Here is a 26,841-nt window from a genome sequence, read left to right as displayed (position 1 = left end):
ATATTTATATGTGAATTTAGAAAAATTAAAAAAATTTGTAATTATTTAAAAGTTAAAAAAAAAATAAAATTCTTATTTTGAATAAATATTGTCAATACGAATGCCAAAAAATAAAAAAACTTAATTACCCAATTTTATAATTCATCACAAAATTGAAATAAAAATAAAAACATTTTTTCTTAATTAAAACCCCGCCCAAGTCAAAGCGTTTGGAAGGTGGCGGACGGTCAATTCAGTATGCAGCAGCGAAAATCAAGGTCTTCTGGCTATCCTGGACCGTTAGATCGAGTCGTGATCAACGATCCGGACAGTGACATTACGCGTTCCGGCCCTGTTTTCCGTTTTCCGCTGGTTTCGGTCCCACTATGACTTTTGATTTTTCCATGCATTTGAGCAGTGGCCCACGCACGCACTGGACGTGCAAATCATGCACACTAGGCCGTGGGTCCCACTCTCTGGGGAAAATTATTCTTCCCAGAGAGTAATAAAAATTTAGATATGCTTGAAAGTGAAAAGAGTAATAATCAATTCAGGTTTTAATAAGAAGGTACCATTACTTAATTTCATGCTCCACTTGAGAAAATCTAAAGCAAATGCTACACCATCATCCAAAATATTCTAAACAGCTCAGTAACTTATTTTATAATGTTCGCCCATTGAATCGAGAACTTAAATTCAAATGAACATATATATATATATATATATATATATATATATATATATATTTATTCAACTCAATCATAAATCATTCTTATTTTACTTTTTTATTTAAGGTGGGAACTTTATATTTACATAATAGTGAACTTTATATTTGATGTCATGCCGACGTCACCTACTGACATAAAATAAAAAATAACAAAAAAATAATCAAGTGAGACACGTGTCACCTTCCATACAGTGACATGTGTCACATTCTTCCGATTTGTGTTTTTTCTGTATGGTTGGATTAGTGTCCAAAATAACTCAAGAAATGCCACACGGTAGGGCGACAGCATTTTGCTGCAAAAAATAAAAAAATAAAATAAAAAAGGAAAAGGAATTGGGCAATGCCACAGGGTAGGGCAGCATTATGCTGACATCACCCTATTAGAGTAAATAAAAATATATATATATATATATATATATACTAAAATTACAACATGTCACCACTCTGGGTTGACATGTGGTCCCCACTCGCTAAACCGATTGACCTAGTTTGTTTCACTTGAATCGTTTTTTTCTTATTTTATTAAATTTTAAAGTAGTAGTTTCTTATTGAAAAAAATAATAAAAAATTAGGAAAAAGAATTGGAAAAAACGGGGGAAAATAAAGAAAAATATTTTGAAAGGCAAAAAAAAAATTTTTTTTTAGGCTTTTTCAAGCTGGAATAAATGAGAAAAGGTCTTTAAAAATCCTAGAGAATTTTATAAAATATGTTGAAAATTTTCAAAAAAATTCTACAGAAATTTTGAAAAATATGGGGATATTTTTAAAGATTCTTTTGCTTAAAATTCGATGATTTATGCTTGTTTTTGTGTGTGTGCGTCCCTATGATTTAGAAAAGGACAATGCGGTATTTTAGACCTCACCTGTATTAGCTCTCAAGGGGGTTTATCTAACAAGATCCCCTCATTTGGAGGTCTTATTACACATTCCTAAATCACACTAAGGTTTTTAACTTCCTGTTAATTTTGTTCATTTTGTCAATTCATTTATGCATTTATTTATTTGCTTATTTTAAAGAGGAGTTAATTACATGTTATTAAATCCAATTTGGGGATAATTCATAATTAATTAAGTATCATTTTTCGAATGAGTGTGTAGGGAGTGTGAATACCTTTTCCTCACACAACTGAACTTTCGATCCCAACTCTGGAAAAACAGATTGAGACTACTAGTTCTTTTTGCCTAAGTTTAGTCTAGTGACTAATCAAATGAGTAGTAATTAAGTGTTATAACCGCATTTAGGTAAATAATAGGTTAGTGGTGACTTCATCAAATTTCAATATGATTATTTCTCGCCTTCTTAGGGCCCTTCTCTGAAATGTTGCAACAGTTTGGCAACTCTGCTGAGGATTTTAAAGAGTCAAACCATTAATTAATTAGGAATTATTCCAAATGTGAATTTAATGAGTCTTTTAATTACTCTATGATGTTTTATGGATATTGTTTGTATAATTGTGAATATTTTATTGTATATATGATTGGATAAACATGTGTAAATATTGATGACATGTGGGGTTTAAGGGAATAGGCTAAATATGTGAGCATACACACTTTCATGAGCCTCCTACCCAGGCTTTACCTTCCTCGATTAGTTAGAGATGTAGTATTGTTAGCTCCCATGAGACAAGGTCTTTGGGGGCGTATGAACCACTCTGCTCAATTTTGATACTTTGTCCAATCCCATTGGATAAGGATAGGGGATATGTTGAGATCCTTTTGCCACTAAGGAATAAAGCTTGAACCACACGTACTCATCTCTAGTTCTCCCCTCCCTTAAGGTAGAGCCTCCATGAAAACATTAAGTGATAAATCCACCTGGGCTTGGGAGAGGAGCTTCATCATTCTCCACATAATTTAGTTTAGTCTTTTGAGTTCCTTTGGGTTGTTTCCTGCATTCTACATCCATTTTAGATATGCATACTACTTGATCAAAATTTTGGAAAGCCCAAATCACCTTATGGACACCCTAGTAGTGGTATTCGGTGAAGAATAAATAGAGGTTTGGCAGTGTGTCGGAGTCCAACAGAATCATCAAAAAGGTAGTTGAATTGAAAGAAATAAGGTGATTGATAAAGGAATTAAGGGGCAATCTAGTCAAGTTGGGGTGTTAAGCCAATTACTCCTCAAGAAATTCCCATTCTTTAGAGAGGAATTTTTAGTTATCAGGTCTTACCTCAATAGAAATGGAGGTTCAGAAAAACTTTATAGCTATAATGAAAGGTAGGGCTATTAAGGAAAGATGTTAGCTTTATCGTGATCCCAATAGGGGGGGGGGGTGAATTGGTATTTTTAAAATTTAATCCCTAGGTTAATCTCCTAACACCAGTATATTCACAACCCTATGATCAATCTAATGCAAGTAAAGTAAATACATACCAGAAAATAAATAACGCAATTTAATCAATCACACAAGCACCAGAAAATAGTAAAGAAAGGGTGACACGTAGAAATGTTATTGAGATTTGACCAATTGTCTATGTCCTCGCCTTGGCTAACAAGCACAAGAATTACTACTATAACTTGCTCACTTAAACGGGTGGAGTGGCACCGATACAAACTAGGTCAATTAGCACAGAGCTGACCTCAACTTTTACAATAATCCTTACCGGACTGGATTACTACCCCCTCTGGCCATGCCTGGAAACACTCAGATTTTACAATCAAATGATACAATGAAATAGTGTTTTCACGTAAAGCAGATTTGTACCCAAATAATAAGCTTAATCAAATGCGCATCAATAGTATGGATATAGTGTAAGTTCAGTGATGCAAGATTTGTTCTTCCAATACTCAACACAGTATAGTCAATATGAAGCTCAAGGGTATCTAACACAATACAATCAGTATGATGCTCAAGAATAATCAGCACAAATAGTGACTTGGAATCTAAATAGAATATTTCAATAACACATCAATATTCCAAGTGTACTAGATAGATAATCAAACTAGATTCAAAATGTTTTTCTTCAATGGAATAAGCACAAAGCTAGTTTGAAAAGATTGCTTGCTTATTTGAAAAATACTTTGCACACCCAAAAACGATGCTTTTGGACACTTGCAATGGAATGCAAATATCCTCTGCTTTCTTGGTTTAATCACACATAAAATTTATAATAAGCGAATCTATGAGACAAACCTAAGCTATGCTCCCAATAAAATAAATCTCAATCACACACAACGTGAGAGTATTAGCACGAAGCAACAATCACATAAGCACAAATTGAACTCTCACAATCTAGGATTTTGTCAAGACGATGCAAGTTTGAGAGTATTAGGGCAAAAATGGATTTTCAGGAGAGAGAGAATTTTTTTGCTAATCACTTTTCTAATCATCTTTGTAATCATGCAAATGAAGGCCTATTTATAGGCAGATAGAAAATTATAACCGTTCGGGACATAATGGGCATAATTAAGAAAGTCCCAAATGATTAAAATTCACTTAGCCTGTATTAACCCAGTTTTACTGCTGTTAAATTAATTTTAATTGTCCGAGGTTCGGTCGTCCGAACAGACACAGTCATAAAAGATTTCAAATGAGATTCGGTCGCCCGTATAAAGGTTTGGAAGCCTAAATCAAAGTCAGTAGCAAAGCTACATAACTTTGGGTGTCCAGTCCTGGGTTCAGGTGCTTGAAATCATGTGTTCGGTCGCCCGGGGTAGATTTGAACTTAAATTCTTAGTCACCCGAGTTGGTGAGCAGTCCCTTTCGAGGCGTTCGGGTGCCTGAGGGAGATAAGCATGTTTATGGTTCGGTCACCCGAGGTCTGGTCAACTTTTTGATCTTCATGGTTCGGCGCCTGAGGAGATTTGTACTCTAGAAGTTCGGTCGCCCGACCCCTCTTAGCTTGCTTAGATATGTTCAGTTTTCATCGTAATTATTTCACACCTATATATTTTATGCTCTGTGTGTGTGAGTGTTGGAGCCTAGGGTCTTGCTAAGGTCTGGTTGAGCTTACACTATATCATATGTGTATGATGTGCAAGTGATAAGTATACATCTACATGCCTAAGTTACTATTACAGACCCTCATTATTACAGAACAATATGAATTACAATACAAATTACAAAACTTCACGATCTTCTTGTTTCCTCAAGTGTCCTCCCATGGGATATTAATTTAAACCTGCACAAACACTTGTCAAACATCAAATATCAGTATTTGTCATTATCAAAACTGGGTGCGACTTATAAGGTCAACATTCTCCCCCTTTGTGATAATGACAAATACATTTTGCAAAAATTGGGTATAGCTTAAATAAGCTCCCCCTAACAGTATGCATCATGTATTACAACCTTACCCAATTATTTTTGCCTCTCCATCTCCCCCTTTTGGCAACAGTAAAATGGGCTATAAGAGTGAAAATTCCAGGCAATGGGTAAATGTTACATTTATACATGAGAGATTTTGGAAAGATTTTAGAAAAATTTCGGCAAAGTGCCATTTGTAAACTGGACTTTCCAAAATAAATCATGTATAAGTGTAACCTATTTGAGTTTTATATATCCTAGCTATTTATCCACAACTACTCAAACAATTCAGTATGATCCAACAATCAAGTATAAATTTTAATATCATCATAAAATAAACAAGAAAGTTGTACATGGCAAATGATAATCATTATACATTACATCAATATTATCATGCTATAGAAATAATGCATGTGCACACTATCAATAATCAACTTTCACAAAGTCTAAAACAAGAAGATAAGTAAACAGTAGTATTAGTTGCTAAGACTTGAAAAGTTCCCATGAGAGAGCTCCCCCTAAATTTATGCAAGTTATGAAACATTTAAGTTTAGGAAGCTTCTCTACTATGCCTTAAGCCTAACTCACGTCTAATCTGTATGAACCTATCCTCGGGTAGTGGTTTAGTGAATATGTTGGCCCATTGTTCATTGGTGCATACAAACTCAAGAGCCACATCTCCTTTTTGCATATGATCATGAAGGAAATGATGTCTAATCTCAATGTGTTTAGTTCGTGAATGTGAGATAGGATTTTTAGAGATATTGATTGCATTAGTATTATCACATGTAATCGGTTTTGTTTCATAGTGCAATCCAAAATCCACAAGTTTTTGTTTCATATAAAGAGTTTGGGCACAACAACTTCCAGCTGCAATATATTCAGCTTCGACTATGGATAAGACAACTGAATTTTGTTTTTTGGAGAACCAAGATACAAGAGATTGTCCTAAATAATGACAAGTGTCGCTAGTACTTTTTCTATCAACCTTACTACCGGCAAAGTCAGCATTAGTATACCTAACAACCTCAAAGGTAGTATGCTTAGGGTACCATAAGCCTAACTTTATAGTCCCAACTAGATACCTAATGACTCGTTTGATAGCTTTTAAGTGGGATTCCTTAGGGGCAACCTGAAACCTAGCACACATACATACACTAAACATAATATTAGGCCCACTAGCAGTGAGATATAGGAGACTCCCAATCATGCCACGATTCAATTTTACGTCAACGGGGTTCCTTGCTCATTTTATCAAGCCTAATGGAAGAGTTCATAGGTATACCAAGAATTTTGCAATCTTCCATATTAAATTTCTTTAGCAAGTCCCTGATATATTTAGATTGGCATATGAAAGTTCCATGATTAGCTTGCTTAATTTGTAGCCCTAAGAAGAAACAAAGTTCACCCATCATGCTTATTTCAAATTCACTTTACATGCATTTGGCAAACTCATTACACAATTCATCATTAGTTGCCCCAAAAATGATATTTGAAATTTAGGATAGCAACCAAAGGGGGGGGGGGTGAATTGGTTTATTTAGATTAAACTTATTATTTTTCTTTTTATTCTTACTTGTTGTAATTCAAGACTCTAAAAGTGAATTAATAAATTTGCAATTTAAACCAAATCACACCACAAACTTAAAACAAAATACAATCCAATCATATATAAAACTTAACCAATCATTTAAGAATAATTTTTCCCTTTGATAGAAGTCCTGCAGCTGTTTTGCAAAGTTTGTTTTGAATGAATTTTTATTGCTTTATCTCTTAACCAAGATTTCTACAAATTGACCAACGTACTCTCTTTTGGGTTTCCGCAAACGGTTAATAAAAACGTACTTTCTTAAATCAAGAGACTTCCTTGAATATGATGTATAAGCCCTGCAACCTGCACTTAATATACACTGTATATAATGTAGAAAGTAAAGAGAGTAAGGAGAAGAAGAACACCGAGATTTATGAGGTTCGGCTTATTCCCAGCCTACGTCATTGCCTTTGGTCAATTCCACCAAAGGATTCCACTAAGTATGGTCTTTATCGGGCAGAGCAAGCCTTTACAAAAATCCCTCTTTTAGGTAGAGAAACCTCCCTAGGTGAACAATCCTCACTCGGTACAACGATCCAAACAAGCCTTGAACCGTCAATAATACAAAGAGATTTCTATAATGATCTGTGTACAAAAGAGACTCTCAAAACAGAGTAGAGTTGTACAAGTTAGAGCACAAACAATACTTCAATCAAATAAAAAATAAAGAAACTATGAAGCTCAAGTGTTTAGAGATCACCAAGAGTTTGTTTTGAATAATCAAACTCAGAGTATGTTTCTTGGCTTTGATATTTTAGCAGAGTTTCAGAACTTTTCTCCTAGATGGAGTGTGAGCAATAAAAAGCTTTGAGAGATTGAATGCTTTAATTTCAAAAGAGATGAGTAATTGCTTGAATTATTAAATTCTTGAGTTTAAAGGAGTATTTATAGGCATTCTTGGCTTAGTTTCCTTGTTCCCAAAGTATCTTTGAGTGGTTTCCAAATTTTTTCAAACTTCATATTTTGAAAAACCAAAATTTGAAATTTTCCTGTTGGAGTTTAAAAAAATAAAATCCGTGGAGTTAGTTGGCTAGACAGGAAACTGGGTAGTTCAAAAATCACAGGGTCAGTCGGCTGGACAGGCGACTGGCACCATTCTGTCTCCTAAAAATTATTTCAAGAAATTATCAGTCGACTGGAAAAACACAGTTTATTTTGAGTCAGTCGACTGGGTAATTTTGCCTTGGTTAAGTCAGTCGGTTGGGCAGACAAAAGTTGGTTTTTCTTTTTTATTTTTCCATTTCAGCTTTACACTTATGATTTGATTTTTCATAAAATATTTCTGGGATTTAAAAATGAGTTTCTTAAGTTCATATTGGTCCCTTAAAGAGCTTCATATTTTCTAAATTGTCACTTGATACGAAGTACTTTCATCAAGCTTTTCTTAAACATGATGCTTCAAGTCTTTGAGAAGCCTCTTGACTTCAAGTCCCTTTTAATCTTTAAGATTTTAAGTACTGAGACTTCAAGTCTTCTTCTTTAATGCTTGAAAAGATTTTTTGAAGCTTTCTCTTGACATGATAAAAATGCACAACTTGTTCTTTTGATGATACTTTAATTCGTAACTTATTTCTCTTGTGTTGAGATATATATTCCTGAAACAAAATTACTCAACAAGCAAGTTATACCAGCGTCATTTGTTATCATCAAAATAATATTGAAAAGCCTCATTTGGTCAACAACATCGTCCACATAAATTTGAACAAGGAGCATATCATCATTTTTGGATTTGATGAAAAGTGTAGTATCAATTTTATCACGGGTAAACCCATTTTTCAGTAGAAACCCACTAAGCCTCTCATACCAAGTTCTAGGAGCTTACTTCAATCCATATAAGGCTTTAGACAACCGGTACACATAATCAGAATATTTATGATTTTCAAAACAGGGTGGTTGCTTTACATATACCTCTTCATTAATGAAATCATTTAGAAAAGCGTTTTTAACATCCATTTGAAATAATTTAAAATTTTTAAAAGCGGCAAAGGCAAGTAACATGTGAATGACTTCTAACATAGCAACATGAGCATATGTTTCATCAAAGTCAATCCCTTCCTATTGGTTATATCCTTGGGCAACCAATCTAACTTTATTCCTAGTTACTACCTCATTCTCATCTTTCTTATTTCTATATACCCATTTAGTTCCAATGATGGTGTGCTCATTAGGCCTAGGAACTAGAGTCCACACTTTGCTTCTTTCAAATTGATTAAGTTCTTCTTGCGTGGACATCACCCAAGACTCATCCTCTATGGTTTCTTTAATATTTTTAGGTTCTTCTTGGGATAAGAAAGCAAAGTGATTTGATCTTGTGGCTACTCCACGGGATAGTTCACCTCTGATTTGATCTATAGGATGACTTCTAATGAATTTCCAATCTCTAGGCAACTCTTGATGTTCATTATCTTCAGATGATTTTCCATTTTCTTCTGGGTTTTCATTTGCATTATTTTCAATGGATAGTTTGTCTAAGCATTTTCTAATATCAATATCATCTTCATCATCTTTCTTAGAAAATGGATTAACTTCATTAAACACAACATGAATAGATTCAATTACAGTCAATGTTCTTTTGTTGAAAACACTATATGCTTTGCTATTTAATGCATATCCTAGGAAGATACCTTCATCAGATTTAGAGTCAAATTTTCCTAGATGCTCATTATCTCTAAGCACAAAGCATTTATAACCAAATACATGAAAATAAGAAATATTAGGCTTATGGTTGTTCCACAATTCATAAGGGGTTTTATTAATCGAAGGTCTAATCAACACCCTATTCATAACATAGCATGCAGTATTAATGGTCTCGGCCTAGAAATATTTAGGTAAGTTGTGCTCATTTAACATAGTTATACCTATTTCTTGCAGTGTCCTATTCTTTCTTTCTACTACACCATTTTTTTGAGGTGTCCTAGGTGCAGAGAAATTATGTGATATGCCGTCTAAGTCACAATATTTTTATATGTTTTCATTTTTGAATTTCGTACCTCTATCACTTTTAATGTGAGTTATTTTATATCCCTTTTCATTATGGATTCTCCTACAGAGTTTGGTGAACTGTTCACATGATTCATTTTTAAGTGTAAGAAACAACACCCATGTGAACCTAGAAAAGTCATCCACAATTACAAAGGCATAAGATTTACCACCAAGACTTTGTACAGAATTAGGTCTAAACAAATCTAGGTGAAGCATCTCTAAAGGTCTAGCAGTAGATATGAATTTATTTTTCTTGAAACTAGATTTTGTTTGCTTACCCATTTGATATGCATAACATATTTTATCTTTTGCAAAAGACATTTTAGGCAAGCCTTTAACTAATTATTTTTTAACAAGTTTAGATAATAAATCCATGCTAGCATGTCCCAAACGTCTATGCCATAACCAACTAGCTTCATTTATAGCAGAGAAACAAGTTACTTGTTGTGAAGCTAGATTATCAAGAGAGGTAATATAAACATTTTCATGTCTATCAGCAGTAAAAAGCACTTTGTGATCTCTTTTATTTTCTACTATGCATATGTCATTTTCAAAGGATACTTTATATCCTATGTCAGACTACGCTAAGTAGATTATGTTTTAATCCATCAACCAACAAAACATTATCAATAGTAAGAGAGGAATCCTTACCAACATTACCTACCCCGATGATACGTCATTTGGCATTGTCCCCAAATGTTACATAGTCTCCATCCTTGGGAATAATTGATGTAAATTTGCCCTTGTCGCTGGTCATGTGCCGTGAGCACCTACTATCTAAGTACCATCTGTCCTTGAAGGAGGACGATCTTAGGCATACCTGCAAAATAAGCTAAGTGACTAATGCTGGTTCCCAAATTTTGTTGGGTCCACGAGGGTTAGTAGTAGGATCTCCCTTAATTACCCATACTTTCCTAATTCTAGCATGCTTATTCTTAAGTGGACAATCAAATTGAATGTGACTTTGTTTACATTTAAAACATCTTAATCTACACTTAGGTTCTTTAGGAAGAATATGAGATTTTGACTCACGTGTAAAGTATCCTAAAAAAAGATTAGGTCGTCTAACATTCTCAATACCATTAAAACCAAGACCCTATTTACTTAAGGAGTTTCTTTGGGCACCAAGTAATTTTTCAAAATTTTCTTTGCCCTTAGTGAATTTAAAAAATGATTTTGGAGTTATCCTCCAATTTCCTCTCAAGCTCAACAATAGTAGCATCTTTTTCCTTTTAAAATAGAGGCATGAGAGGTTTTTGCCATATTAAATAATTTTGACCAATTTTCACATTTCTTTTTCAAATTATTATTTTCTTTGGTAATTTTGCCTAACAATTTTGAAACATGAATATATTCAAACTATAATTCTTTAAATGTAGGCATGCAGTCAGAATCATAATCATCAGATGAATAATAAGAAGATAACAAACTATAGGACAATACCTCACCCTCATGTTCCATCAAGCAGAGATTAGTGACCTTTGTGTCACTATGATCTGAATCTGAGTCGCTGCTGCTGAATTTATCCCATGAAGTCTCAGCCTTCATGGCTTTCTTCTTTTTCTTAGCCTCCTTTTTCAGCAGTGGGCATTCGGGTTTGATGTGCCCAACCTTGTTGCAGTTATAACACGTAGGAGCATTTGATTTTTATTTTATTTTGCTGGACTCTCCCTTCTCATTAGTAGAGTCTATGTATTTTTTAAATATCTTCCTATTCTTCCTGAAAAATCTGCTAAACTTTCTGATTAGCATAGCCATTTCATCATCACTATCAGACTCACTGCACTCACTAAATGTGTTATTAGATGCTTTCAGTGCAGTTACTTTCTTAGCCCTATTATACTCATTAAGTCTTTCATTTATGGACACTTCATAAGTAATCAAGGAACCTATCAATTCATCTAAGGTCATGGCCTTAAGGTCTCTACCCTCAACAATAGCCGTGGCTTTGGCTTCCCAAATAAAAGGTAAGCCTCTAAGGATCTTCCTAATCATCTCATATGTGGGATATGTCTTTCCTAATGCATGCGGTGACTTTATGATGTGTCTAAATCTAGTGTACATGCTCTGAATGCACTCATCTATATTCATCCTAAAGGTCTTATACTCACTGGTCAACATGTCTATTCTACTGTCTTTCACATCTCTAGTACCCTCATATGTGACTTCTAACTTATCCCATATTTCTTTTACTATAGAACATGCCATAATCCTGTTAAATTCATTTACATCAAGGCTATAGTATAAAATATTCATGGCAGTGGCATTAAGACTAACAACCTTTATATCATCATCATCATACTCATCCTCAGTCTTAGGAACCCTAGCTGCACCCTAAGTTTTCATATAGACATAGTTTCCCTTAGAGACAATCCTCCACACCTTCCAATCAGTATTCTGAAGGTAGATGCGCATCATCTGTTTCCAGAAGGTGTAATTAACACCACCGAAAACAGGAGATTGTGTGGAAGATGGTCCCTCAGGGAAAGGGGTCACAAAGTTGTGAGCCATATATGATCTTTTTGCAAAATAACAACTAGTCTATGTAACCTCTCTCTGATACCAATTGTTAGCTTTATCATGATCCCAAGAGGGGGGAGGGGGTGAATTGGTATTTTTAAAATTTAATTCCTAGGTTGATCTCCTAACACCAATATATTCACAACCCTATGGTCAATCTAGTGCAAGTAAAGTAAATGTATACCAGAAAATAAATAAAGCAATTTAATCAATCACACAAGCACTAGAAAGCAGTAAAGAAAGGGTGACACGCGGAAATGTTATCGAGGTTCGGCCAATTGCCTATGTCCCCGCCTTAGCTAACAAGTACAAGGATTACCACTATAACTTGCTCACTTAAACGGATGGAGTGGCACCGATACAAACCAGGTCAATTAGCACAAGGCTGACCTCAACCTTTACAACAATCCTTACCGGGCTGGATTACCGCCCCCCTCAGACACGCCTGGAAACACTAAGATTTTACAATCAAATGGTATAATAAAATAGTGTTTTCACGTAAAACAGATTTGTACCCAAATAATAAGCTCAATCAAATGCGCATCAATAGCATGGATATAGTGTAAGCTTAGTGATGCAAGATTTGTTCTACCAATACTCAACATAGTATAGTCAATATGAAGCTCAAGGGTATCTAACACAATACAATTAGTATGATGCTCAAGAATAATCAGCACAAACAATGACTTGGAATCTAAACAGAATATTTCAATAAGACATCAATATTCCAAGTATACTACATAGATAATCAAACTAGATTCAAAATGTTTTTCTTCAATGGAATAAGCACAAAGCTAGTTTGAAAAGATTGCTTGCTTATTTGAAAAATTCTTTGCACACCCAAAAACAACGCTTTTGGACACTTGCAATGGAATGCAAATATCCTCTGCTTTCTTGGTTTAATCACACACAAGATTTATAATAAGCGAATCTGTGAGCAAACCTAAGCTATGCTTCTAATAAAATAAATCTCAATCACACACAACAATGAGAGTATTAGCACGAAGCAACAATCACATAAGCACAAATTGAACTCTCACAATCGAGGATTTTGTCACGAGGATGCAAGTTTGAGAGTATTAGGGCAAAAATGGATTTTCAGGGGAGAGAATTTTTTTGCTAATCACTTTTCTAATCATCTTTGTAATCATGCAAATGAAGGACTATTTATAGGCAAGTAAAAAATTATAACCGTTTGAGACACAATGAGAATAAGTAAGAAAGTCCCCAATGATTAAAATTCACTTAGCCCGTATTAACCCAATTTTACCGCGGTTAAATTAATTTAACCATACGAGGTTCGGGTGGCTGAACCTTGGTTCGGTCCCCCAAACAGACACAATCATAAAAGATTTCAAATAAGATTCGGTTGCCCGTATAAAGGTTTGGAAGCCTGAATCAAAGTTAGTAGCAAAGCTATGTAACTTCGAGTGCCTGATCCTGGGTTCGGGTGCTCAAACTCATGTGTTCTGTCGCTTAAGGCTGATTTGAACTTAAATTCTTTGTCGCCCGAGTGGGTAAGCAGTCCCTTTCAAGGTGTTCGGGCGCCTGAGGGAGATAAGCATGTTTATGGTTCGGTCACCCGAGGCCTGATCAACAATTTGACCTTCACAGTTTGGGGGCCTGAGGAGATTTGTACTCCAGAAGTTCGGTCGCCCGACCCCTCTTAGCTTGCTTAGATATGTTTAGAATTATTTCACACTCTTATATTTTATGCTATGTGTGCGTGAGTGTTGGAGCCTATGGTCTTGCTATGGTCTGGTTGAGCTTACACTCTATCATATTTGCATAATGTGCAAGTGATAAGTGTACATCTACATGCCTAAGTTACTATTACAGACCCTCATTATTATAGACCAATATGAATTACAATACAAATTACAAAACTTCACGGTATTCTTGTTTCTTCAAGTTTCCTCCCTTGGGATATTAATTTAAACATGTACAAGCACTTGTCAAACATCAAATATCAATATTTGTCATTATCAAAATCGGGTGCGACCTATAAGGTCAACAAAAGAGCTGTCAAGAGTGGAAATCTTAGTAGATGGGACAATTCTTAGGAGCTAGTGGAAGAAAAGAAATTTTCCTGCAAGTTGAGGAAGATAACCCAAGTCTTAAATTGAGGATCGTATATAAAGAGCTGGGTTGGTTGGGGAGTTTTCATTAGGTGATGAGGTTTTTTCAAAAAATCTGGCAAAGTAGTTGTTTTAGGTTATATTGCATTCATGCATTTCATGTGAAGTGCCCCTAAAACATGCACAAAAATTGCATAAAATTTCAATGTTATATCCACATCATTCAATACTACATGCCCTGATACCACATTTGTAAATTTTCAAGGACCTAGTGGGGTCCGTAGTATAACTATCCATATTTAAATAATAAACAAAATGGAAGCGAAATATTTTCCATCACCATAACTATCCTAGCTACCAAAGTACTAACCCATCCTGGGCATATACAAATCCCAAAATAACCAAAAATCAAACATAAACAAAAATTGTATTCTGCCCACACTCACCCGCAGCGAGATCGTCTAAGTCCCGCCCTGGAGCTCCTAGGCTCAACTCCCTGAAGGCCCTGAAAAGTTAATGTGTCTGATGGGCTGAGACACCTCTTAGTAATTAAGAAGAATACATTATTATCAGTGTGTGGCAGATGAGTTTTATTGTTCAAACATTTATATACATTTCCTCTAATAATCTTAAATAAATACAACATTTATATAATAAATCACGTTTATAGAATCTCTAGCACATATATCATTGCAGTTTATTAAAAACCTACTAACACGTGTTTTACAACATACCACAGATAATATAATGCAGTTCAAGTAATATCACAGGTAATTTAACGTAGTTCATAATAAAGTCTACTAATGTAGGTTTTACAACATAACAGAGAAACAATAATTCACTCTTATATAGCACTTCTATAACACTTCTATAGCACTTCAAAATTTCCTAAACTGAGCATACCTGTAGCGACCTGCTTAATTGACTATTATATTTTTTTCTCCATACTATAATATTTTACATGCTCTAATACCATACTGGGGAAAAACCCAATCATAAACCTAAGCAGTGAAAAGCATAAACTGAATAAACATGTCCATATCATACAATATCAATACCAGAGTGCTACCATATTTTCCACAAAATATACACATAGATATGTTTTCCCAAAGATTCCCTCAACTATATTGGGATGTACAAAAACACTCATAAAAACATACCCACTCTCTTGCAAGGTACTACTGAAGCCCCTCTATTTGTGAGCCTGGTCTGCTCGCCTACCTGGATCACCTGAAAAATATATCAACACTGGGATGAGCCAACGCTCAATAAGGAAAAATATGCTATTGCTAGTGTGTCGCAAATGAGCTACTATATATCATGAAATCTGTTTTCATATACACATGAATAACTGAGTACAAAAGTATAGTACAAATAATAGAATACACCACCCCTTTTCCCTATTGCTTAACATGACAGTATTATGGTTATAATTCAAATACTTCTAGTGTACATAAGTATAGTCCTTGTTACTGTAAATCCGTACGTATGTAATAGTAATTGAAACTGTTTCCTGTGGCTATCTGTGTGTCATGACTTGCCCCCCTCATGACAGGGTTGTGCGGCCCATAGGCTGGATTTACCCTAACTAGCCAACCAGGAATAAATCACTGAACTCTGTTAGTCGGCCTGCCCACTTCAACCCATATCTGGATGGGGAGCCTAACCTCTTTAAGGGCCTAGGTGGTCAACCTTACCACGTATTATCTGAATAGGTGGTTGTACTAACTAAGTAACATAGTATCTGTAGCAACGGTATCATGCTCTGTAGCTGCAAGTCCAACAGGGTCTGATATCATATAATATATGTCTATATATATGTATCCGATTTGTCATGATTCTGAAGTATTGAAATAATCATGATGCTACATAAACTGTAACTGTAATTCATACGTAATACTGAGAACTGAATAATCATAATACTAAAGCTGCATGATCATGATACTAAAATTCGTGTGGTCATGGTATTGAGATCCATATAATCATGATACTAAAATCTATAAAATCATGGTACTGAAATTCGCATAATCATAATACTGAAATTCATAAAATCATGAAACTAAATTCGTAAAACATATCCCCATACCATATACATATTCACAAGCCACACCATACTAAATACATAATTTTCGTAATTAAATAAACTGTATCATATTTTAAGAAATGCCTAACATGGCATATTTCCCTTATTTGACTATTGGAAAGCCCCTAGGGAATACAACCCTAACACCCATAGGGCCTCCTACAAAACACCTTGAAACCAACATATTCCAGAACAAAATATCAGTATTTTTTCGTTTATATCATTTCCTATAACTGTCAGAAAGTCAAAAACTAGCTAAAAGACCTTACCCTGAATTTGGGATGAAATCTAACTCTGTTTTCTCGACGATTTGCTCCCCAGATTTGCAGAGAACTCCGCCAGGAGTGTCGCGGTAGCTTCGGACCGTCGATCTGGCGACTAGTGGGGCCAGAATCAAAGAGAGAATGGAGAGGGAGATGTAGAGAGAGAGGCACGGTGAAAATGACAAAATATCCCGGTTTCCCTCCTTTTATACTGCCAGATTCGTCGACGAGACACGTCACCTCGTCGAAGAGTCTTTCATAAAATTCGTCGACAAAGCCCTGTATTCGTTGACGAAATTCAGAGCAACCGAAAACCTCTCTCAGTATTTTCTCGTCAACGAGTCTTTCATAAAATTCATCGACGAAACCCTGTATTCGTTGACGAAATTCAGAACAACCGGAAACCTCTCTCGGTATTTTCTCGTCGGCGAAGCCCTATGTTCGTCGATGAAATTCTGAAGACCTTCGTCGACGAGACCCTGTGTTTGTCGATGAAGGTGGGCAATTTCTTGAAATTATTTTCCTGAAATTATTCTGAAGACCTACGACCTCCTTCTGTTTTAGTTTCTATTTTCTCTTCCTCTTTGTTTAAATTCCATTATTTTCCGGATTACTACAATACCACCTATCGACATCAGTTCAGGCGCCACACAGGCCATCTGCCTCAATTTATATGCCACACAGGCTAGTTATATGCTATACAGGCTATGCCGCACAAGCTAGTTATATGCCACACATGACTTCTACACAGTTATATAATCAGCTACTTCATATTTCCAAATTCAATGCTAGGTATAGCTTTTCATATAACAAAATTAAAATTGTCATGCTCACAAAATCATATCAAACCTATCATATCATGATTTCACAGTAATTCCAAAACATACATATATCCATAAATCAGTCTAACCACACATGCTCGCAATATCATACCATAACAGTTTAACAGGAGAATTTAAATCATTTTATTAAGTTATCCTCATGCCACACTATTTTAATTATAAATCTGTCAAATGACGAATTACCCAGAAAAATATGTTTTTGCTGAAAAACTAGGTCGACCGTCTCTCCAATTTTATTTAACAAAATTTTTTTTTCTAGCAAACCGAGATGATCAACATACAAACCATAGGTTTTCCCTAAATATGTATAATATTCAAAAACTACGGTTTTATATGTCTAAATCGTTTTAGAAAAATCATATACAGCGTATATATAACATATTCTTGATTTTAATTGGTTCAAAATCTAGAAAATAGCTGACATAACCTATTCCCCTTACTTTTCTCTAAAGAAAACGCCTAACATGCTCCCTAGAACGAACCCTAGGTTCCTTAACATGGCAAGGAGAGAGTCATCGGTAAGCCAAGGAAGTAAGGAGAGACATTCGGAGGGCTTGCCAAAGTCCCGGGAGGCCGTGGGAGTGAGAGAGACAAGTGAGGGGAATAGAGTTGGCCGGGGGAAATGAAACCATAGAGAGAGAAAGAGAGAGAAATGAGAGAAGAAATTTTCTAAACAAAAAAATGACTTGCGTCTATTATAGGAGCCACTTACCTGGGCGAAACCGTCAACGGTTTGTGAAATGCCCCGAACCCTTAAACCCGGGTCCGGTGCGTTAAATTTGATAAAATCTCTGATAAATCATATTCCAGAATTAACATAACATACGCAGCGGAAAATATGATCATAATCTCCATATAACATAATACCAGAGTTTTCTAATTCTAACCACCAACCATATTAAATCATCCAACACCTGCATTTCCATAATTACATATATCTCTAAAATATTTCAGTATGTTCACAACTTTCTTTTCTCCACAGACTTAAAATATAAGGACGTAAAACATAAATATTTGCATCCCATAATTAAAATAAAAATATACCATTTTCTTTTACTATTTCCCAATAATGTTATAGAACCTCGAGCTCTCTAAGCTCGATCTCGATGAAATCTTGAAAAAAAATAAATTCATATTCGGGTGAGACACATCTCAGTAAGAGAAGAAACCATATATTAAAGTAGTGTGTGGCTAACATGAGATTATACATATTATTTTATAAAATTTGCAAATCATTAACATAATTTCCTAAAACCATTCCCTGATCCTAATCAAACACATGCAAATGTTTAACCCACGAGATTACCCGAGGATAGGGGTGATTACCCGCCCATACAAGTAGCACCCCTCTGCTATGATATTTAGGCAACCCAAAGGTCGCAACTAAAGCATACCAGGGCACTCACCTTACTCAGTAAGCCCTCAAGTGATAAATTGATCTCGTACTCATACAGTTCATACAAAAGTTTATCGACAAAGGCCCTAAGGATAGGGAAATCTACCCGCCCATACAAGTAGGTTCCCTCTGCCCCAGTACGTTATACGACTACTGCCATATTTGTAGCTACTAGTGCACTCACCTTACTCAGCAAGCCCTCAGGCGAAAGGTAAGCCTCGCCCAATCATAACATGTTCTACATACATACATACTTCTATTATCATAATACATCATTCTTTTCTGTCATTATACATTCATGCATATTCATTCCTGTTCATAACTTAACTTGCATTTCGTTTCACTTTAAGTGACTCTTTCCCATTTACATCATTTACCTTTGTCATTTCATTTCATTGCCATTTCATCGTCATTTCATTGCATAACATTTCATTTCATTACTTCGTACTACAGCTGGTCTTTAGCCATCATCAGTTAGTCTATGTAGAAACGTGCTAGATCTGCTAACACAGCTCCTTTTAGCTGTCATCAGTTAGTCTACACAGAAGTGTGCTAAATCTGCTAGCATGACTGTCTTTCAGCTGTTTTACATTTACATGGTTGCATTTAAGATACACAGGCAACATTGTCCATGTCATATTTTATTTTCATTGCTTTACTTACTTAGCCTACATCTCATACATTTAACATACATTTGCACAAAATCTCATTCCACACAATTTAGCAATAAAATTCATACACTGCCTGTAAAATAAGCCAACCAACATTTAATAATTATATACTGAAAATACCTTTCATTTCTTACTTAATTATCCTGAAAATATTTTCCCACTTTCATCAGTTCATTTTCGCATATATATATATATATATATATATATATATATATATATATATATATATATATATATCTCTAATAAACATCCCTAAACTTAACAAATATATATAATTTAAACAGCTGGCATTTTACCCATACTGAAAAATTACACGTACATATAACATAATTTATTTTTTATTTAATTCATAAAAATTCTGATTTAATATATATTTTTTCCCTTACCTGTTTTCTTGAACTACGCTAACAGGGACTCCGAAAAATACCTGCGACGCTCACTCGGACCCTGAAATTAAATTCCTAATTCCAATAAATTATTCTTGAATAAAATATTATTTAAATATTTCCTAGGGTCATAATTCCTAAATAAATAAATATACCCTTAAATTTAGCCAAATTGCCAAAATTTTCAAATCCCACTCTCGCTTTGGAGTAGGATCTAGAAAACCCTAATTGGAAAATTACATACGCCAAAATGACGATGACGATGACTAGGACCCCGTGGTGGTGTCCGTTTGTTGATTTAGCCACATATTAACGGCGAAATTGAGAAAATGGGGAAAAGTTACCTTTCCCTAGGAGCAGTGCCTAAGCCATTCCCATGAAAAATCTGCTCGAGTAGAAATGTCGGCAGCGGAACTAGGATTCCAACGGAACCTTCCATTTTCCGATCCGCTACCAATTCGCCGAGTAATTGAGAGAAGAAGAGAGACGAAGACGGAGTGGCTGGCACGCAGGAAAAATATTCACTGGGGGGGGGGGGGTGCGGCTCTGCTCCAGGTTCTTCTTCTTTCTTCTTTCTTCTTCTTCCTTCTTCTTTCTTCTTCTTCTCTTCATTCTGTCAGTAACTTTACATATATATATATATATATATATATATATATATATATATATATATCTCTTATTTTAATTATTTTTTTTTTATAAATCCAATACAATAATATTTAATTTAACAACTAATTATTTAATTAATTAATTTATCTTAATTTAATTTAATTTCTTTATTTTTAATTTTTTTCTTTTTCCCACACCATTCCTTTTATTTATTTATCTGTTATTTTCTTTATTATTTTTTTCTAAATTATTTTAATCCTTTTAAATTTTCAGGTCTTTACAGTTTGGCTTGAAGCAAGCCAAAATCTCAGAGTCTCATCTTAGAACGCTCTCAATATTTATAACCGTCGACGATTTTCTGAGACCCCTCAAAACCGTCAATGGTTTGGTCTCTAACCAAACCTTCTAGGCATATCCATTGACGATTTTGCCCTAAGGCCCATGAAACCGTCCACGGTTTGGTGATTTACCAAACTGAGTTCTTACATCATGCATAGTCATACATGTATAGTCATAACCAATGAGTCCTTGCACATTTTCCAATTTCCTACAAAAACAGTGTGCCGGGGTAATAGAACTAAAATCTAGGGTTCCAATATTGAGTAGAACAAAACAATCTTTCTACATCCTTATAATACTAGACTAAAAGCCAAGATCATGGGTGAGCATTTGGAAAGACGCATGAGAGGTCTTGAGCAAAGTCATGAAGAGATTTGTTAAGATGTTCGAGAAATTAAGGATCAGTTGTATAAGTTAATGGGATACTCACTACTATAAGCAAAGGGAAAATTGTGAAATCTCCAAAACCTGTAGTTAAAAAAGATCCTCTATTTCCACAAGAATTTACACCTCTTAGTGAACATCTGGTGAATTTTTCAATTGGCTTGGGACCAAGCTCATACCTATTTATTCCAATGGCAACAGTCCCATTTCAATCATTGCGAAATACATAAGCACCACTAAACATAAATCCTGATATCCAAGGAAGGGAAATAGTCAGGGAAATGACTAAAAAGGAGACCCCTATGTCAGAAATAAATCATAAATATGAAGTATTGGAAGAACGTTTGCGAGCTGTGAAGGGAACAAGCATGTTTGGTTCGGTGGATGCTTTTAATCTGTGTTTGGTGCCCAATGTGATTTTACCTCCAAAATTCAAAGTTTTGATTTTGAGAAGTTTAGTGGATCCAAATGTCCAGTTTCTCATTTAAGGATGTATTGTCAAAAAATGGCTACACATTCTGATAATGATAAGTTGCTCATCCACTATTTTCAAAATAGTTTGACTGGGGCAGCCATGAGACTGTACATTTAGTTTGACCGAATAAAGATTCGCACCTGAAAGGATTTACCTTATGCTTTCATTACCCAGTATAGGCATGTGATTGAGATAACTCTAGATAGGTTGAATTTGCAAAATATGGAGAAAAAATCAAATGAATCATTTAAAGAATATGCTTTTCGATGGAGAGAAATGGTAACACAGGTTCATCATCGGGTTGAGGATAGGAAGGCAATTTCTTTATTTGACAATACTCTAAAGGATCCATATTTTAGCTATCTTATCAAAAGTAATCTCTAGAATTTTGTAGATGTGGTAATCACCAGAGGATGAATTGAAGGGGCATTTAAGATGGGAAGAATAAGAAACTCAAGTATAGGGTAGGTTGAATAGCCACCCATTTATCTCTTAGAAACCTGTGTCACATGGCATTCTTGTCTTAAGAAGAGCCTAAGAATGTGCATAAGGCAATAGAGGATGAGTCTTGGGTGATGTCAATGCAAAAAGAGCTAAACCAGTTTGAAAGAAACAAAGTTTGGACCTTGGTTCCCAGACCAGATGATCATACAATCAATGGAACCAAATGGGTCTATAGAAACAAGAAGGATGAAAATGAGGTTGTAATTGGGAATAAAGTTAGATTAGTAGCTCAAGGACACAACCAGGAAGAAGGAATAGACTTTGAGGAAACATATGCTCCAGTAGCTAGAATGGAAGCCATTCAAATGTTATTAGCCTATGCATCTTTTAAGGACTTTAAGCTGTATCAAATGGATGTTAAAAGTGCATTCTTAAATGACTATGTAAATGAGGAAGTATATGTTGAGCAACCTCCAGGCTTTGAAAACCACATATGTCCAAATCATGTGTTTAAACAATCTAAAGACTTATATGGTCTATAGCAAACTCCTAGAGTTTGGTATGAAAGACTGAGTGATTTTCTACTTGATCAAGGGTTCACTAGAGGAAAACTTGACACAACTCTCTTCATAAAATCTAAAAATGAAAATATGCTCCTTATGCAAATATAGGTAGATGATATCATCTTTGGAGCAACTAATGAAGAAATGTGTAATGAGTTTGCCAAATGCATGCAAGATGAATTTTAAATGAGCATGATGGGTGAACTTACTTTATTTCTTGGACTCCAAATTAAACAAGCTAAACATGGAACATTTGTTAACCAATCAAAATATGTAAAAGAATTGCTTAAGAAATTCAACATGGAAGACGACAAAATCCTAGGAACTCCTATGAGAACTTCCACTAAGCTAGATAAAGATGAGCAAGGTATACCAGTAGATGTTAAGTTCTACCGAGGTATGATTGGTAGTCTACTATACTTGACAACTAGAAGACCAGACATTATGTTTAGCGTGTGGTACTTGTCATTTCTTAGGACGATCTCTAGTTTCTTGGTTTTCCAAGAAACAGAACTTAGTTGCTTTATCCACAACTGAGGCTGAGTATGTAGCCACTGAAAGTTGTTGTGCTCAAACTCTCTATATGAAACAACACCTTGTTAGCTTTAGTGTATTCCCAAAAGAGAGGGGGGGGGGTGAATTGGGTATTTAAAATTATGTCCTAAGTTCAACTAATCTAGCAACAGTATTACTCAACCTAGAGTCTGTCTATGCAATTATAAACCCAGTCTTTCACAATAGTAAAATAAAAACATTCATATGCTGATATTTAAAATGTGGAAATTAAAAGCACGCACAAGAAATGTTATCGGGGTTCATTCAACTGTGCCTACGTCCCTGCCTCTAACTCGCAAGCCTGACGATTCCATGAATGCTCACTTAACGAGTGGAGCGGCACCGGTTACAAATAGGTCAATTCACGGGGCTGATCTTAGCCTACAACCGAACCTTACTAGGATGGTATACCTAACTTTTCTAACCGGGTCTAAACCAATTTGAGACTATTCAACAGAGTTAGTCTCCCTCTTCAGGCCCACGCCTAGAATACAACAAATTACTAAAATGTACGTACACATAAATGCTTCTTACACTAAGCCAGTATGTATCACAATACACATAATATAATCAATCAATAAACCGCACATCAGCAGTATATGAATTGTAAGCTTGATGATGTGATTTTTTGCAAGCAACACTTGGCAATGTATAATCTCATATATGCTCAAGAGTGTTCTAACAAGCTAATCTTTGAAATAAGATATAACAAATATTAATAATAAATTAGGGTTTCAAAGATGTTGACAATAATATTCAAACCAACTCAAAACTATTTTCCTCAATGAAATAGACACGAGTTGTTTGAAAAATATAGCTTGTAAAAAATTTGCACACAAAAATTATTGCTTAAAGGAATCTTGCAATGACAATGCTAAGATCCTTAAGCTAATGAGTTTTCCAGAATACAAGATTTATCAAGTTAAATATGTTGGAAACACTCTTGCTTAACTCTCAAAAATCAAACAATTAACAACCAATCTAATGAGAGTATTAAGCAATCTACAATAAAGCAATAACACAATAGAAACTCTCATAATACTAGGATTGATCAAAGGAGTGTATAAGAGTATTTGAAGTAGTATGGGCAAAACAAGCTTTCTAAGTTTGATAGGATTTTTTACTAATGATCTTGCTAATCTTATACTAATTTTCACAAATGAGCCCCTATATATAGAAGTAGAGCAAATTATAACCATTAAGGACATGTAGGGTATTATTAAAATTGTTCTAAAATTATTTTAAAAAATTAACCCTATTTAACCGTGCTTAATCGCGATAAAAATAAAACAACTCAAGAGTTTTTGGGTGGCAGAACCACGGTTCGGTCGCTCGAATAAAGACAATGAAAAAAGTCAGTTTTTGAAGTTTGGTCGCTTGAGCGTGGGTTCGGTTTGTTGAACCAAGGCGATTTCCACACTGTCCAAGGTTCAATCTTCTAGTCTAGAGTTCAATTAACCGAACTCATGTGTTCGGTCGGCCAAGGCCATTTTGAACATAAAGTTTGGGCTGTCGAGTTGGTGGGGAAAGGTCAGATCAGCGGTTCGGTCAACCATGGATGGTATGTGTATTTTAGTTTGGTTTGTTGAACTTAGATCAACATGTTGATTGGTCCGTGGTTCTGGCGCCTAAGGTGTTTCAAACACCACGGGTTTGGTCGCTTGACCTCTCACAAATTTTTCTTATTAAGTCCAATTTATTTCAATTGATTCCCCTGATAATGTAAGTCAATATGGGGACTATTTTGTGCATTTGTGTAGGAACGTAAGATCTTTCTAAGGTCATTTTGAAATGGTCCCAAAAAATCGGATGTCGGTGGACCGAAGGGTGATCCTTAAGGTCTTGACCTTACAATTACCTACATGCATGATATGCAGAGATTATTATAGATCTTTTCCTATATTTACTATTACAGACCCGAATTGAGCAATAATATAAATTACAACAAAAGAAAACTTTAGGATCTTTATACTTTGAGTCTTTATGTGCCATTAATTGATCTGCTAATATAGACCAGCACACAAACTCGATAACCATCAAATACTTGATTATTTGTCATTATCAAAATCAGGTATGACCTATAAGGTTAACATTCTCCCCCTTTTTGATGATGACAAATATACCATGCAAAAAGTGGGTATAGCTTTGAAAGACCCCCTTTGACAATATGCATAATGTTAAAGATTTATTAACGCAAACATTTTTCAAGTACGCAATTTTTTCCTCTTCTCCCCATTTTGGCAATAGCCAAAAGGGCCATGATACATATAATCATAGGAATTAAGTATGTATCATTTAGATACAAGATAGGATTGAGAAAATTTTTAGAAATTTCGGCAGCATGCTGTTTGAAAATAGAACATTTTCCTAAAAATACTTGCATAAAAATGACCTGATTGAGTTCAAATTTTCAACTATCCACAACAATCAACTCAAACAGTCTAGTATTTTCAAAACATAAATATAACTATTAACATGCAAAAGATGTGATAATCATGCATTTCATATCACAAACAAATTCAAAGAGTATAAAGCAATGACAAGTTTAGCAATTAAGCACAAAAACTATATAACTGGTTATTAAACTGATTTAAATGACATGAAAACAAGGTCAGACCAGAATTATCCACAAATCATTTCTGTTCAAATATTTCATAAGAGCCGTGAAAGATTTTAATTCAAAGCACACGACATATGAAAGCAAATAGAAGGTTTGAGCAAAAAAACAGTCCAACTAGTTCACATACATTTTTATATGAAGTTACTGAACTAGTTGTGCAATTTTAAAAATATATATGTATATAATAATATATATCCCTCTTATAATGTTTACAAAATGGTACTGGGGGTTGCTTGCTAAAAAAGAAGCTTTAAGGATCAAGCAAGCACAAATTTTTTGGTTTGTTAATGAAGCATATACTAAAATATAACTAGAAAACCACAACCATAATGATCCTAAAAATTTAACAATCACATGCAAGATCATATGACAAAATAGAGGATTGTGGCAAAATAACATTTTTCAAAAAAATATTTTCAGTAAAATCAATTCATTTTATAACACGTCACATCAAGTTTAGATAAGATCTAAGCTAAACAGGTTGGTGAGCATAAGAAGATAGAAACTTTTCAATTTAGATGCTCCCCCTTTCGATTTGAATGATAGCTTAGATGCCTTTAAGTGCTTATACATATAAAAAATTACTTTCATTTAACAGGGCAAGTAGTATAAGCAATTTCCAAGAGAGCTACTATATTGAGGATTAAGCAATGCAATCTATATCACTAGATTCGTATAGTCTCCCTATTGACTGCAGATGCATTAAAGAGTATATATTAAGGCATACAATGACGTTCATAATAATCAAGAACAATCCATATCTAAATATCGCTATCAAAAAATAGGTTTTTAGTGACGAAAGTATTAGTGATGATTTTAAAACCGTCACTAATAGTGTTGTATTAGTCACGACTTTTAAGAACCGTCACTAATAGTATAAGCATTAGTGACGGTTTTAAAACCGTCACTAAAAATAACGTGGTAAACAATTTTCGCGCGAAAATTTTTTCGGGAAAATATTAGCGACGATTTTAGGGTATTAGTGATGGCTTAAATTCATCACTAAAAGTCATTTATTAGTGACGATTAACTAACCGTCACTACTAATATTTATGAATAAATAAATAAAATTAATTAAGGGTATT

This window comes from Malania oleifera, chromosome 7 (genome assembly GCF_029873635.1).
Source record: "Malania oleifera isolate guangnan ecotype guangnan chromosome 7, ASM2987363v1, whole genome shotgun sequence".
Lineage (NCBI taxonomy): Eukaryota > Viridiplantae > Streptophyta > Magnoliopsida > Santalales > Ximeniaceae > Malania > Malania oleifera.
Note: the sequence above shows the minus strand (reverse complement) of the source record.